This window comes from Lepisosteus oculatus, chromosome 2 (genome assembly GCF_040954835.1).
Source record: "Lepisosteus oculatus isolate fLepOcu1 chromosome 2, fLepOcu1.hap2, whole genome shotgun sequence".
Classification (NCBI taxonomy): domain Eukaryota; kingdom Metazoa; phylum Chordata; class Actinopteri; order Semionotiformes; family Lepisosteidae; genus Lepisosteus; species Lepisosteus oculatus.
The window spans coordinates 2,857,308-2,870,155 of record NC_090697.1 but is presented as its reverse complement, the minus strand read 5'-3'; the positions used below and the strand labels follow the sequence as shown (position 1 = coordinate 2,870,155).

The window sequence follows — 12,848 nt, the reverse complement described above, 5'->3', positions numbered from 1 at the left end:
TTCCGATTTACCTACAGCTGTCACAAAAAATGACACACCACAAACAAACCACATACATTGAAAATGCAACTGGGAAATGCCCGTGTTTATATTTTGTGCATTAAAAATACATACCGTAATAAAGCTCTTTCTGCCATTTAAAGGACAGATATCCACTAAAATTCCAGTTCGGTCTTGGAAGGCAACTTCTGCCTATCATGCTAATCTTGGCCTAGTGTCAGAAACCAACTATGACTATAGGCAAATATCTATCTTCCAATTTATTTATGTACAGGTAAATTCACATGTAGTGTACCTTGTTCCTTGGATGTCCTGATCATTACAGATTCCTCATTGTTCCCGGCAGCAATTTCTGTGCTCTTGATCTTGGCGAAAGACATACAATATTAGAAGAAAAGCAGAAGCTGCTATAACATTATAATCACCCTTTTAAATTCTATTGCTCCCTCTTGGCAGTCTCTGTTACTTATCAATTTTAGATTGGAAAGTTTGTTTAGCTATATGAACTGATGCAGTTCCATTGATTTTCTGTACTTTTCAGCAAGTGGATTTAATCCTTAAACTGTCTTTGAATATTTCATTTAATTAAATTTAGAGAATCTTGCTGAAACGCTCTACTTCATTAAAATAGGCTCTATTTAAAATGCAGTAGTCCTGAGTCACAGATTCTGGATAAGATGTTTAATGAAGCCTAGTTCTAAAAACATTTTAACACTTTACATTAAAAAGGACACTGTATTGCCTTGTGTTCTTTCAGAAAACAGCTGTCCAACAAGGTATAACTAAAATGTAAGAGTCCAGCAAGAAAAACCTAAATGTTTTTATTAAATTATTTTAAATAATAAAACAAATGTGTACAAATCTGTATTTTCCAATAATTTCTAAACGTCATCACAATTTAAATAAGTACAACAACAACATAATTTGGAATTTACAATAATCTGAAAACAACATTTTTGGAACCTCCAAAAATATTGATGAAATATGAACATTTTATGTGATGATTAAAGGGTGATCAATAAATAAAATATCAAAGTGTTGAATTTATAAATTGAAATAGAGTCTAAATGTTACAGTACCTTCATTATAACATTACTCACCTTTAATATTATCAGACATAACAATAGTTACAATGAGAGCTACTTAGCTTTGAATATAAAATTAGAATAACTAACAGGAAAAAGCTCAATTTAAGAAAGTTTTTTTTTTAATAGCCAGGGGGTTTAATCCACCCAGTACTTTCAGACATGTCTGCTTTATTGTTTTTTAAAATATTTCATTCAGTATTGCAAGACTGGCCACAGTTCTTTAAAGTTTAATTTTTTTTAAGTTGCAGAACGATACCATAAGGAAGTTTGCAGAACAAACAGAGAGATCATTCAATTTCATCAAGCTTTTATATTTTTAGTAGCTAATTGACTTGAGGGTTTCATCCAGCTGCTGTATCAAAGAAGCCAGAGTTTTGTTTTTTGGTAACATGGCTGGGTTGTTTGTTTTGGAGCCCCACTATTCTTTGTGTATTGAAACTATTTCTGTTTTCAGTTTTAAATGTGCATCCTCTTAGTTTCATTGTTGTCCTTTGGTTCATGTGTATGGTATGATTGGTATATAAAATTCCATATACACTTAAATTAAAATGAAGGCTTTTTTGCATTTACACAAATTCTATACAGTATATATACAGTATATCTTCTTATCAAATCTTCATTCTTTTATGCTTTTTAGCCTTCAGTATATTTATTTATGAAGCTCACTTGTCCGAAATAACATACAGAGGTACAATAACTTATCCTTAAATACAAATTCTTGCAATGCAAGATATCAAATGCATGTGAGGCTCTCGGCTGTGAGCTAGTGGCTTCCATGTGTTTCAGTACAGCTGGAGCGTTTATCTCAGCACCAGTGATCAGTTATTGTAAGTTATAAATGAAATGAGTGAACCAGAGAGTGTGGCTGTGGTAAAGAGGCCCCTCACCCTTTGCAATACAGGATAATTGGGTGGGAAAAGGGTCTTAACTGGCTACTGATCTCTGGTTGTAGGTGTACAGTGGAGACAAGATTGTGAGGGTTAACACCAATTTCTAGCCTTTCTAACCATCAACAACACATTGACCCTTCCTATGGAAAAGAGACAGAAATGTAGTTATTGTACTGTTGTGGCTTGACGACTGATTTTATATTAAACCATTCATCAAGTCTAATTATCTGAGAAAACATGTTTGCACCATAACTATGATGAAAAGTAAAAGAGGAAAAAAATGTTTCCGCTGTGGAGCCGTCTTGATTTATGTGTAACAAATTCATGGAAATGTGAATGGAGCAGCAATGTAAGGCCTACAGATCCAGCCATTCAGAATGCGCAAGGGATACTGCAGTAGTTTGCAGTTGAGCAGCTGCCCAAGTCTGCAGTAGACTGCGGGAGACAGCGACATTTTAGAAAGTGTCAGTAATTAAACTACAGTTCTTTGTAAAACCACCAGGTGGAGCTGTAAAAGCTTAATGGGACGTGTGGAGCATTTTGGCTGTTACCAGAAAACGCCTGGTTTCGGATCCCAGTCTATGCTGAGGGACAAGTTTTTTCTAATTATTGAATTTAAGCTGTACACTGTTTAGACCTTTACTAATTTTAAACTATTATGCTGTAGCTTGTGAACGTGATGTGCCTTTTTCAGCTTTAGATTCACATAGAGAAAATCCAAAGGTAAATTTTGGTAACAGAAAACAAAAACATTACTGTAATGTAATACTGTATATACAATAATCTAATGTACGCACAGCAGATGGTAGTGATAGGAACAGTATTCTACCCTCTTCATAAATATTTTATGCACCAAGTCTTTAACTTTGTAACTTACAGTGGGTTATGGTTTTAACAAGCTTGTCCTAATATAAAGTTAATATACTGTACTTAATAAAAAGTTATAATGTTTTATCCTTTTCTAAGAATACATAGTAAGAACACAACTTGCTGTTATTGTAAAAAGATAAATGTTGTAGTAATTTAACATCACTTTATAGTTATATGAATATGGAATCGTGAAACTAAGCAACTAAAATTTCAGAAACATCCATTTCTTTAAAAAAAACTTTTATTGTCCTTGTAGTGGTAATGGACAAAGCACTGCACCCAATGGTTCACAGCGTTTCAGAGTTTCACTTTGGGTTTGTTTCTTATATAGTGAATACATAAGAATAGTCCACTATTATAGCTTGTTGGCTCTGGTGTGAATTTGTGTATCTGGATGAATTAACTGATGATATTGTGATTAAGGATTTCTTTGAGAAATTCTTTAAGTTAAACAAAGGAGGGAAGAAGACTTATTTTTACAATTGGCACTCTGGGATTCTGACTGATTTAATTCCCCTCATTTAGCTGAAACGGATAAAGAAATCATGCAGTAGTTATATGGAACTCTGTTCAATTAACACACACTCCTGACTCAAACCTGTATTGTACAGTGATATGGACGTGGGTAATGTCATCCCCATTAAACAATGTGCTTAATGCGCAAATCCTGCTAAACTAAAAATTAGACTCAAGAAGAGTATTATTGGATGTTGTGTGGCTCCGGCAGAATTTTTCTGTAAACTGAAGAGTTATAAAGGAGACACGTGTATCGCCTCTTTTTAGACTTGTAAGAATGTTCCAATGTTAATGTGATACAGAAGATATTATTAACAACCTTTGAAATCTGAAGCTGTTAACTCTACTTTACACATGCATGTCAAGATCACGGTGCGCCCAGCAGCTCTTTTGTTTGGATTACTCCATGAATGAGTCCGTGAGGCATACCAACCAAGGTTTCGAAATAAAAAAAATCAAACCTTTGTTTGGATGAGAATGTCATGATTGTTACACAAGGAAGTATAACGTGACACTTTGCTACAATTACAATCAGGAGAAAAAAAGGTTATTTTTTATTTATTTGTGGCTGCATCAGTTACACCTTTTGCAATGGCTGGATAGTTAACTCAATTGCCCAACTAGGGAGGGGAGGGGCTCTCCTTGACATCTAAAACTCCTCCATATGCTTAAGTGTAAAATTAATAAAAACGCCAATGTAAACATCATATTTACAATTGGTGTGATTTGTCATTGCACTTCAAACTTGCATCACAAAGAAATTAAAAATGGTTGTAAAGTTCTCTAAAGCCTTCTCAGTCAAGAACGAGAATTTATGTAGGGAGCTGCGTCAGCATGCGTATGCTGCAAAAGATCAACTAAAGAGGGAAGAAAAAGTTTTCAGAGAAAACAATGTTTCAAGTAAACCTTTCCCCACACACCCTCCCCCCATTGCGATTGGACACAAACAAAGCACTGAAAGCTTTACAGTATACGGTCAGGTGTTTCGCAGACGTAGGGAAAGTAATTCTGGCTTTATGAGCTCGTTTACATCTGGGATTCGCTTTTGAAAAATTTGAAAATTGAACCGGGTACTAGATATTGTTTATATAAAAGTTGTGAAAATTTTTCACAAACTGCAGTCTTTAAAATGCCTATGGTTTGAAGGTTCTGTGTGTTATTGGCATCCTGTCTCAAAAATAGGAGTTTAAATAAGAAAGCGAAGGTCGTGAAAACAGTGACAAATGACCCTGAACAAAATACAGTTTTAAATTATTTTTAATAATTGAATCTCATTAATAGTGATCAGATAAGTTATTATAGTTCGGTTTCAGTGCCGTTTTTAATATCACTTTGTTATTCTTGATTATAACTGTAATATATACTGTTACTTGTTGTAAAGGCTTATCTTGTATTGCCCCATTGGGATGCAGTATGTTTTAACTGAATTAAACCAGTTGGACTGTTTTTACTCCCAACGTTGACAATATTCACATGTGCTCATTCATTTTTTCTATTTATTGAACACGTTGTGATATTGAATATGATAATAAAATTTTGACAGCTAATTTTGCTTGAAGAATTTAAAATCTGTCTGTAAAGTAGCTTTATTTAAATGAGCAGAAAGTCATCTGGCGCTTACAAGCGGCTCTGATAACACACCACACCCTTTTGAAGGGGGATTGGGGGAGCTGAGCAGAGTGATGGAGACGGAAATAAATGACATGAGCACTACCAGCTTTCTTCCCTTCCTCCTGGTGCGAGATGATAATGCGCTGGCTGGCACAAAACATCCCCTCCCGAGCTCTTTCAGAAAGCCTTGGAGAAGCTCTGGAGGTTTATTCATGTTATTACATGATTATTCATATTCATATTAATATTTGACTAGAATGTTCAATTACAAAAATATGAATATAGTTTGCATAGTATTTTATTGTGAGAGAATCGCAATTATATTCGTCATTGTTATAGCAGATATTTCACACCTGAAAACACAGTTTTTTTATCATACATGCAGGCTGTATGAGCCGGTTGCAGCATGGTGACGTCACCGCCCTCCCCAGCACATAACAGGGATGTTGGCCGCCCGGGCTGAGGAAGATCTGCTTTAGTTCAGCCTGCAAGACCAATGTTGAGTGATGCCGGAGACCCGGGTTTGAGCCCATCTGGTGAAGGATGAACTGGGGTACAGCAAGGGCACAAGCCCAAGAACCCGCATTCGCTACACTATACTATTTCATTTTAAGACTTGCTGTAAGACTTGTCTTGAATTGCCCCCATTGGGATGTAGTATTTTTTAATTGGATTGAACAGGTTGAACTGTTTTTTTCACATTAATTCATATTTGCTCATTCATATTTTCAATTTATTTATTCATAACACGTTGTGATATATAAAAATAAAATGTCAATATCATACATAATAATATAGTACATAATATTTACTACTGTCTTTAAAAAAATAATGGTTTGAAGGCTCTGTGTCATTTGTTTAAAACATTCTAGATAAAATCTAATAATTAGCAATAGCAGTGAGTAATAAGTATGTCTCAGAAGTCATAAAGAAGTCCTTTGTTGGTTGGAATATGAAGCAGTTAATCAAAAAAACTACTTAAAGGGCATTTATCTGTTCTTATTTTTTTCAACATTCTTTATGAGGGACATCTCAGCAAGCTTCCTTAAAAGAACTCCAGGTTATTAAATGCCAGGGATGATGTAAGTAAGGAGTCAGTTTGCATGAGAAATGTCTAGTTAGACCCTGTTGATAGGAATGTTATACACAGCTGTCAAAGGAGGCTCAGGCTGTTCAAAATGTTATTCACCTGTACAATTTGAAACCATTGCCAATAAAAGTGTTGTACATCATTAAACATGTCAGTCGTTCCAGAATAAGCTGCTTTAAAATCAGGTATTGTTAAGTCCTATTATTACTGTATTTCTCTCAAGCTGAAAGAAGTAAGGGCAGCAGTGTGTCATGAATAATGGATCTGAAAGGTTTAGTCATTTTAAATGATCATTAATCTGCATTAGTGCTTAGAAAAGTCTTTTTTAACTTGTTTTTCTACTTCACTGTTATTTTTTCATTTGTAATTATTGTTTCATGAACAGTATATTTCATGGAATATTTTTGCATGGTCATATTTTCAATTGTCAAATATCTTCCAAGTCAATATTTGCATGGAAAAAAGTTTTATATACAAATAATTCTATGGATTAAAGCTAAAATGTCATTTCTCAATAACAAATAACCAAACAAGCCCTATTTAGTCATTGATAAAAGGAAATGGATCTAAACACTCAGCTACCTGCCCATAGATTTACTTCAAGTCTCTTCTGAACACAGAAATATCTATCATGTTTATGTCTGCAAAGAGCTGGAACTGTAGAAATGTAGGAAGATAGAATTCACTTGTAGCATGTCTCTGTAAGACACACTGTACTGACCTGGAGGCTGCACAATGAATCTCAGTCAGATCTAGCAAGCAGGCATTTCTGTAAAATAGAAAATGATTATTCCAGTGTTTTTGATGTTTTTGTTTATGCCACCCTGTTGGACAGGTCCGACTCAATGCATACATTTGCGGTTACACATTTCATTTCCATAAACAACATATTTTAAATATTTTTTTGTGATGTATAACAAATGCAACTGATCTCCAATATTCTGTAAATACAACCATCAAGTTTGTTTTCACTGCAATGAAACTATTTCCTAAAAACAAAACAACAAATGAATGAGATACCGCTGACTGCAAATCTACACCCGCATGCAACACAACGTGTGAATTTCATCAATTTTACCAACAAAATCAAAACACAGCACCATGAACTTTATATAAAAAAACAAGATACCTTAACTTCACAAGGTTGTATTTCTAACTCTGGTAGAGTGACGCAATCTTTTAATTCAATTTTTATAAGATCATTTATCTGGTGATAAAGTTCAGAAATGCCTAAGATCCAAAGTCAATCAATAATTTATCATTTATTCAGCAAAACAGAACTGCAAAAAATATAATCAATATAAATATAATATCTCCCTAGCTTGCAAAATAACAAACGTTCCATTCACTTTTAAAGCAAGGGGCCCGACTAATATTTTCATGTCTATGGAAAAATTGGTCTGATTGGTAAAAATAGCTGTCATTCAGAGAATTATGACTATTCAGAAACTAAAGGGAGGTTTAAAGGTATTCATGAATGTTTGACATGATTTTTTTGCATTTTTTTACTTTTGCCCTTCAAGTGAAGATCACACAGATTCTTATCCATTTATCACAGTACACTATGACAGTATACAGACTATGATGAATCCATATTGATTTTAAATGACACAGTTACAAAATCATAATAAAGATTTATATACAGAATGAAAGCTGTTATTTGCAGTATTTTTGTTACTGGTTTCTTTTGTTACACACCAAATTCAAGGTGTGTTTATCACACACACAAAAAAACTGCTCATAACCTTGATCCAAATGAAGAAACTCATTTAAAAGTGAATCTCCTGTCAACAAATTAATTACATTTACAATATAGTTAACAGTTTTCACTGTGTGGTCATTTGAGTGTTTGTCAAGGATGGATGTGTATTTCCTTGTCTCTGCAACAGTTCCTACATCCTGCCCAGAGAGAAGATAAATAAAAAGCTGGGAACATCTGTCTCTGCAGATCCCTAGTTTGAGTGTGGTCAAACATTCTCACCTGTCACTGTCTTCTTTGTATATGAAAAAGCAGTCTGGGAAATGTCAGGAAGCCTTTAGGTGGATGAAATTATTTCATTAAGTTTTCCATTTGTGACAAAGAGGATGTTAGCAAGTCTATTAAGCTGAGTTGTTGAGTTTCACTGTCCTCCATGTCCTCTCCAGATATTCGGAATTCTAGTGGCCTGGACGCCTGAGAATGTACAAAAAGGAAATATATCATCATTACATACATTCCAGATGACTATATTACTATTTCTCAAGATTTCAAATTTTTGCTACATAAAACAGAAGGAACATTCTTGTTTGTTTGCCTTTATAAGGGACTTCCTTATAATAATACATTATACTAGTTATGACAAAAGTGCTTTTATTAATGGTACATCTTCTAATAATAATAGTTGGAAAACAACAAAATGCTATTGTGCATACTGTACACAGTACTGTTTGTTCTAATATTCTATACAAAATTTTGCACATAATTAGTACAGTAGCTGCTCAGAAGCAATAATGTAAGTTCTTTAGGAAGTTCAAGCTCCTATAGGAATACATTCTTCATTCCTCTATTCGTTAATGTATTAATTAATCATCAATTTGATTAAATCTTGACAGACAATTGCCACACAAGGTGCCACAAGCTGAATTCAATATCAAAGTTTATTACAATGGTCAGGTGTTACGACCCCAAGTGTCTAGGGGTAAAGGGGTGTAACATTAAGGATGGTTTTGGTTGCAGGTGGGTTTCTGGTGAGGGACTTAGGAAGCGTGACAACAACTTTAAGTGCAAAAGGGATTTATTTTAAAGTGAAAAGTGACTGGTACGTAAATAGGACACAATAACAAACAGGGAAAGGGAACTAGAGTGGTGCCAAAGAAAAGAAAATAACAAACAAAATGGAGCTGGGTAATAAAGTGAGGGGTAGCTGACCTATCTACCAAAACAAAACCCGAAACACTCGGTCTTCTGTGTCTTCAAACACCCTGGCTAACCTTCACTACCTACCCAAAAACAAGACAAAAGACACTCACCCATCCTAAACTAGTGTTACTAATAGAGACCAACTACGTGTGCAGAATGTACCCAACAACCTAAACTAACCCAATACACAAAAGTTCACACAAATACACAAGTGAACTACGAATACAAATAAGGAAGAGTAGACACAAGGAACAGACACTTGTACCAAAGGAGCACAGAGGTTAACATGACACGTTTGGGCAAGGTAATGGCCAAATACAGGATAAACACAGACAAACGAAAGAACACGGAGACTAACACAAACCCACAAAGCCGAAGCTATACGAAAACACAACGCGAAACATACGAAAACGGGGAAGCGAAGCCAAAGCGAAGCGAAAGTGAAACAAAAGTGAAACGAAGCTGAACCAGCAGAACCGAAGTCAAGCGAAAAGGCCCCTTCGTTCTGAAAACCTCCAAGTTAAGTTCTGAATAAGCTGAGTTCTGATTGGTCGAGAGTTAATTGAAGATGACGTAATACGGAAACAATGGTGTAACGATGGACCAATGGGGGAGGGAGAACAAAGTCAGGAAATGTGGAACATAACAACAAAGCACACATGAACCACACACTGGAACGTAACATCAGGCATATAGTTAATTATTTAATGTAAGGTGCTGGTTTTCATCACTGTATACAAAAAAGTATATCAGGCATCCTGGTTTTAAGTGACTTGAAGTCCTGTCTGAAGGACATGTAACTACATCAAACAATAACTATAGTGGCACTGATACAGCGTTTAGCAATGTAGATGCAAGTGATGATTAAGACAACTTTCCATTTCTGAGCACTGTTTTACTGTTTAATGTACTGTTTTGCTTTTGATAAGATTACTTTATTGGCCATATACTGTACAATTTCTTATATTAGGAATTTAAGCATACCCCAACTTGCTCTCCATGAGACAAACAGACAGTGAGAAGTCTGGGGTCAGAGCACAGGGTCAGCCATTTATACAGCGCCCCTGGAGAGGTTGGGGTTAAGGGCCTTGCTCAGGGGCCCAACAGCATAGGATTCCTCTGCCGACCGCGGGATACAAACTGGCAACCTTCCAGCCACAGGCGCAGATCCTGAGCCACAGAGCCACAGCACCGCCATTTTGAAAGTGCTTCAGTTGTTAGAACCTTTTTCCCCCGTAATATGCAGAAATGAACTGTAAATTGCAAAATAAGATGGAGTTTTGAGGTTTGGGTAAACCTGTCTAGAGATGTGAACCCCATTTCAAGATATTTGTCTAAGCAATTGGGGAAAACTGTTACAGCCATTAACAATCTATCTACTGGAAGTGTACTCATTTGATTCATTCATAGTGGTTTCATTTCACAAAAATACTAATTTTATTGGATATTTAGATGTTTTACATTCATAGAACAATTTATTTTCACCTTACATTAACAGATCAACAACTGCTGTAAAGATTAAAAATGATTTAACTGTTTCTGAGTTCATGAATTCAATCTAGATCAATCCAATGCTCATCCACCCCTTAAAGAAACCTTCAGATTAAAGTATTTGTTAATTTAAACAAAATAAAGTGTATTTTTACTTTCTGTTTACTGTGGCTTAAAGTTCTTCAGTACATGTTCTAATAATAAAGTACTGAAAGTACTAATATGACTTAGAAAAACCTTTTTGAAAAACGAGTCACTCATCTTCTTGTTTAATGGATGAATGTGCAAAGTGCCTAATTAGGGGGTTGTTTGTAACTCTGTAGTTAAATGCATAGAGACAAGTAATAATACCATGATATTTTGATTCAAAGAATCAAAGCTCTTTTCAGAAACAGTCAGCTCTATTACATATGTCAATGCCTGATCTACTTCTGGCTCCACCAAATCTGAGTTCCCCTGAATTAAATGGCAGAACAGTTCCAGACAGGCTGGCTCAGCTGCAACTTATTATGTGACAAATGATGAAAAAGACAGACACAGAGAGAGTTACAGGGTTGAAAGCAAAATGGAAAAATAGTAAAAGTGGAAAACTATGAATACAATTTGAAACCAACAGAACACCACACAGCCAATGAAATAAACAATAATGCATTAGAATATTATTCATGTAGTTGAAGAAAAGGAGTGTTACTGTATATTAATGCTGACAACATACACATTGTAATATTTACAGAATTATTTTCTTATATTCCTATAAGATGCAGCGTCAGTGTTTAAGAAGATGGGGAAATAAATTAAAAAGATGATATACTGCAACATCAAATGTTTTCCTCCTTCACTCCCTTGACAATTCTATTACCTAATTTTAAAGCACATGTGTTACAACTGTCCCTCAGTGGGATATTTCATCTGCTAGCCTTATTGCTTCTTTCTCTGTTATACAAAAACAAAAAGACTGTTTGCTTTTACTGTCTGAGATTTTGGATAACATAATAACTTAGACACCTAGGTTGGTTTTGCTGCAGATGTACATGATGTCAACAAAAATGTAAAAATGCATTTTTAATGTATGTAGATTAGAAATAACTCAATGAAAAGAAGTTGGGGGTGGGGACCTGCATCAGCACGCACAGGCTAAGGACCAGGTAAAGGTTTATTCCATGCTGAAAGGAAAAGAAATGATACACGAGATTGTGATAGTGAGTTTCTTAACCTGAAGAATGCTCTAGACCAGAAACATTGTGTTTCATTTCTTTTCTTTTCAGTGTGGAATAAACCTTTACATGTACCTATTCCTAAATATTAATTTAATTTAATTAACTTGCACCTGAAGAAGGCTCCACAGCCGAAACGTGTTTTCTTTCTTCTCTTTTCAGCATGGAATAAACCTATTACTTGTTCCTAGTTAATTTAATGTACCAGAACAGTCAAATACTGGGGGGATCTTACAACTAAAGACAATTTTTAACCGTGCTCCATGAGGTGTAGTTCATTCATTACTTTCTTTGAATATTTAGAAATGATCAAAATTGTTGTTTTTACAGCTGGTGGAAAGGCAGCAAATGGGGATTTTTTAATGGAATTGTATATGCAGTACCTACAGTAAGAAGTATATTGATAACAGAACTGTTATGGGGGATTTTAATTCTTTTAATTCTGTATCTTTATATATCTTTATAAAGAAAACAAGAGAGGATTAGGTGTGCTCTGAGTTTCTGTCAAACAAGCATTTTCTCACTTTTATGTTTTCTTTTGTCCTTCCTAACCGTATAGCAGTTGCCACGAGTCTCTATATAGTCAGACAGCCATAATACTCCAGCTGTAAGCTTGGCTGTTAAAGTTGTTAAAAATCAAATGAATGCAATATTCTTCCTCAGTCTTTACCATCTTTTCATGCTATGATTTTTCATGAGGATTTCATTGTTCAACTCTACTACAATGAAAGAGTGTAAACATTTTTTAAAATCATGAGTGGGAAAATGTTTATTATGAATGTAAACAAGTCTCACGGATGTGACTGGTTAAGATGCCTCTTGGTTCACCGTGTGTATGAAAGAGATTTTTCTAAATACTGAATAAATATAAATATAAATATTTATCCCATTACCAGCCCTTCCTTTAATTTCCCTATTTAATATGCAGCATCACTCTTGGCATTTAGTACAGCTTGAATGTCTCAGTTGGTTTCCCTTGTTTTTATTTATAGGAGATCTGCTTCTAAATATATTTTTAGATTTTTCCAATTATTAAACCAGCAATGTGCTTTTCTGGTATATTTGTACCAGATTACAGCAACACACTAAAAGAAAATCACTGCTGTCCAACACCTACGTATATATCACAATGGAAGAAATATGTGGTGAATTTTTAAAGTGTTGCATTACATTGAGGCA

General features: G+C 34.8%; 1 long non-coding RNA gene across 1 annotated transcript; it reads right to left on the bottom strand.

Moving 5' to 3' along the window:
* Window positions 1-296: 296 nt before the first annotated feature.
* Window positions 297-8,207, bottom strand: LOC107078795 (uncharacterized). Its single transcript, XR_001479760.1, has 3 exons — window positions 8,047-8,207; window positions 6,787-6,834; window positions 297-365 (listed from the first exon to the last, which is right to left on the bottom strand). It is a non-coding gene; the product is annotated as an uncharacterized lncRNA (long non-coding RNA).
* Between the last annotated feature and the right edge of the window lie 4,641 nt (window positions 8,208-12,848).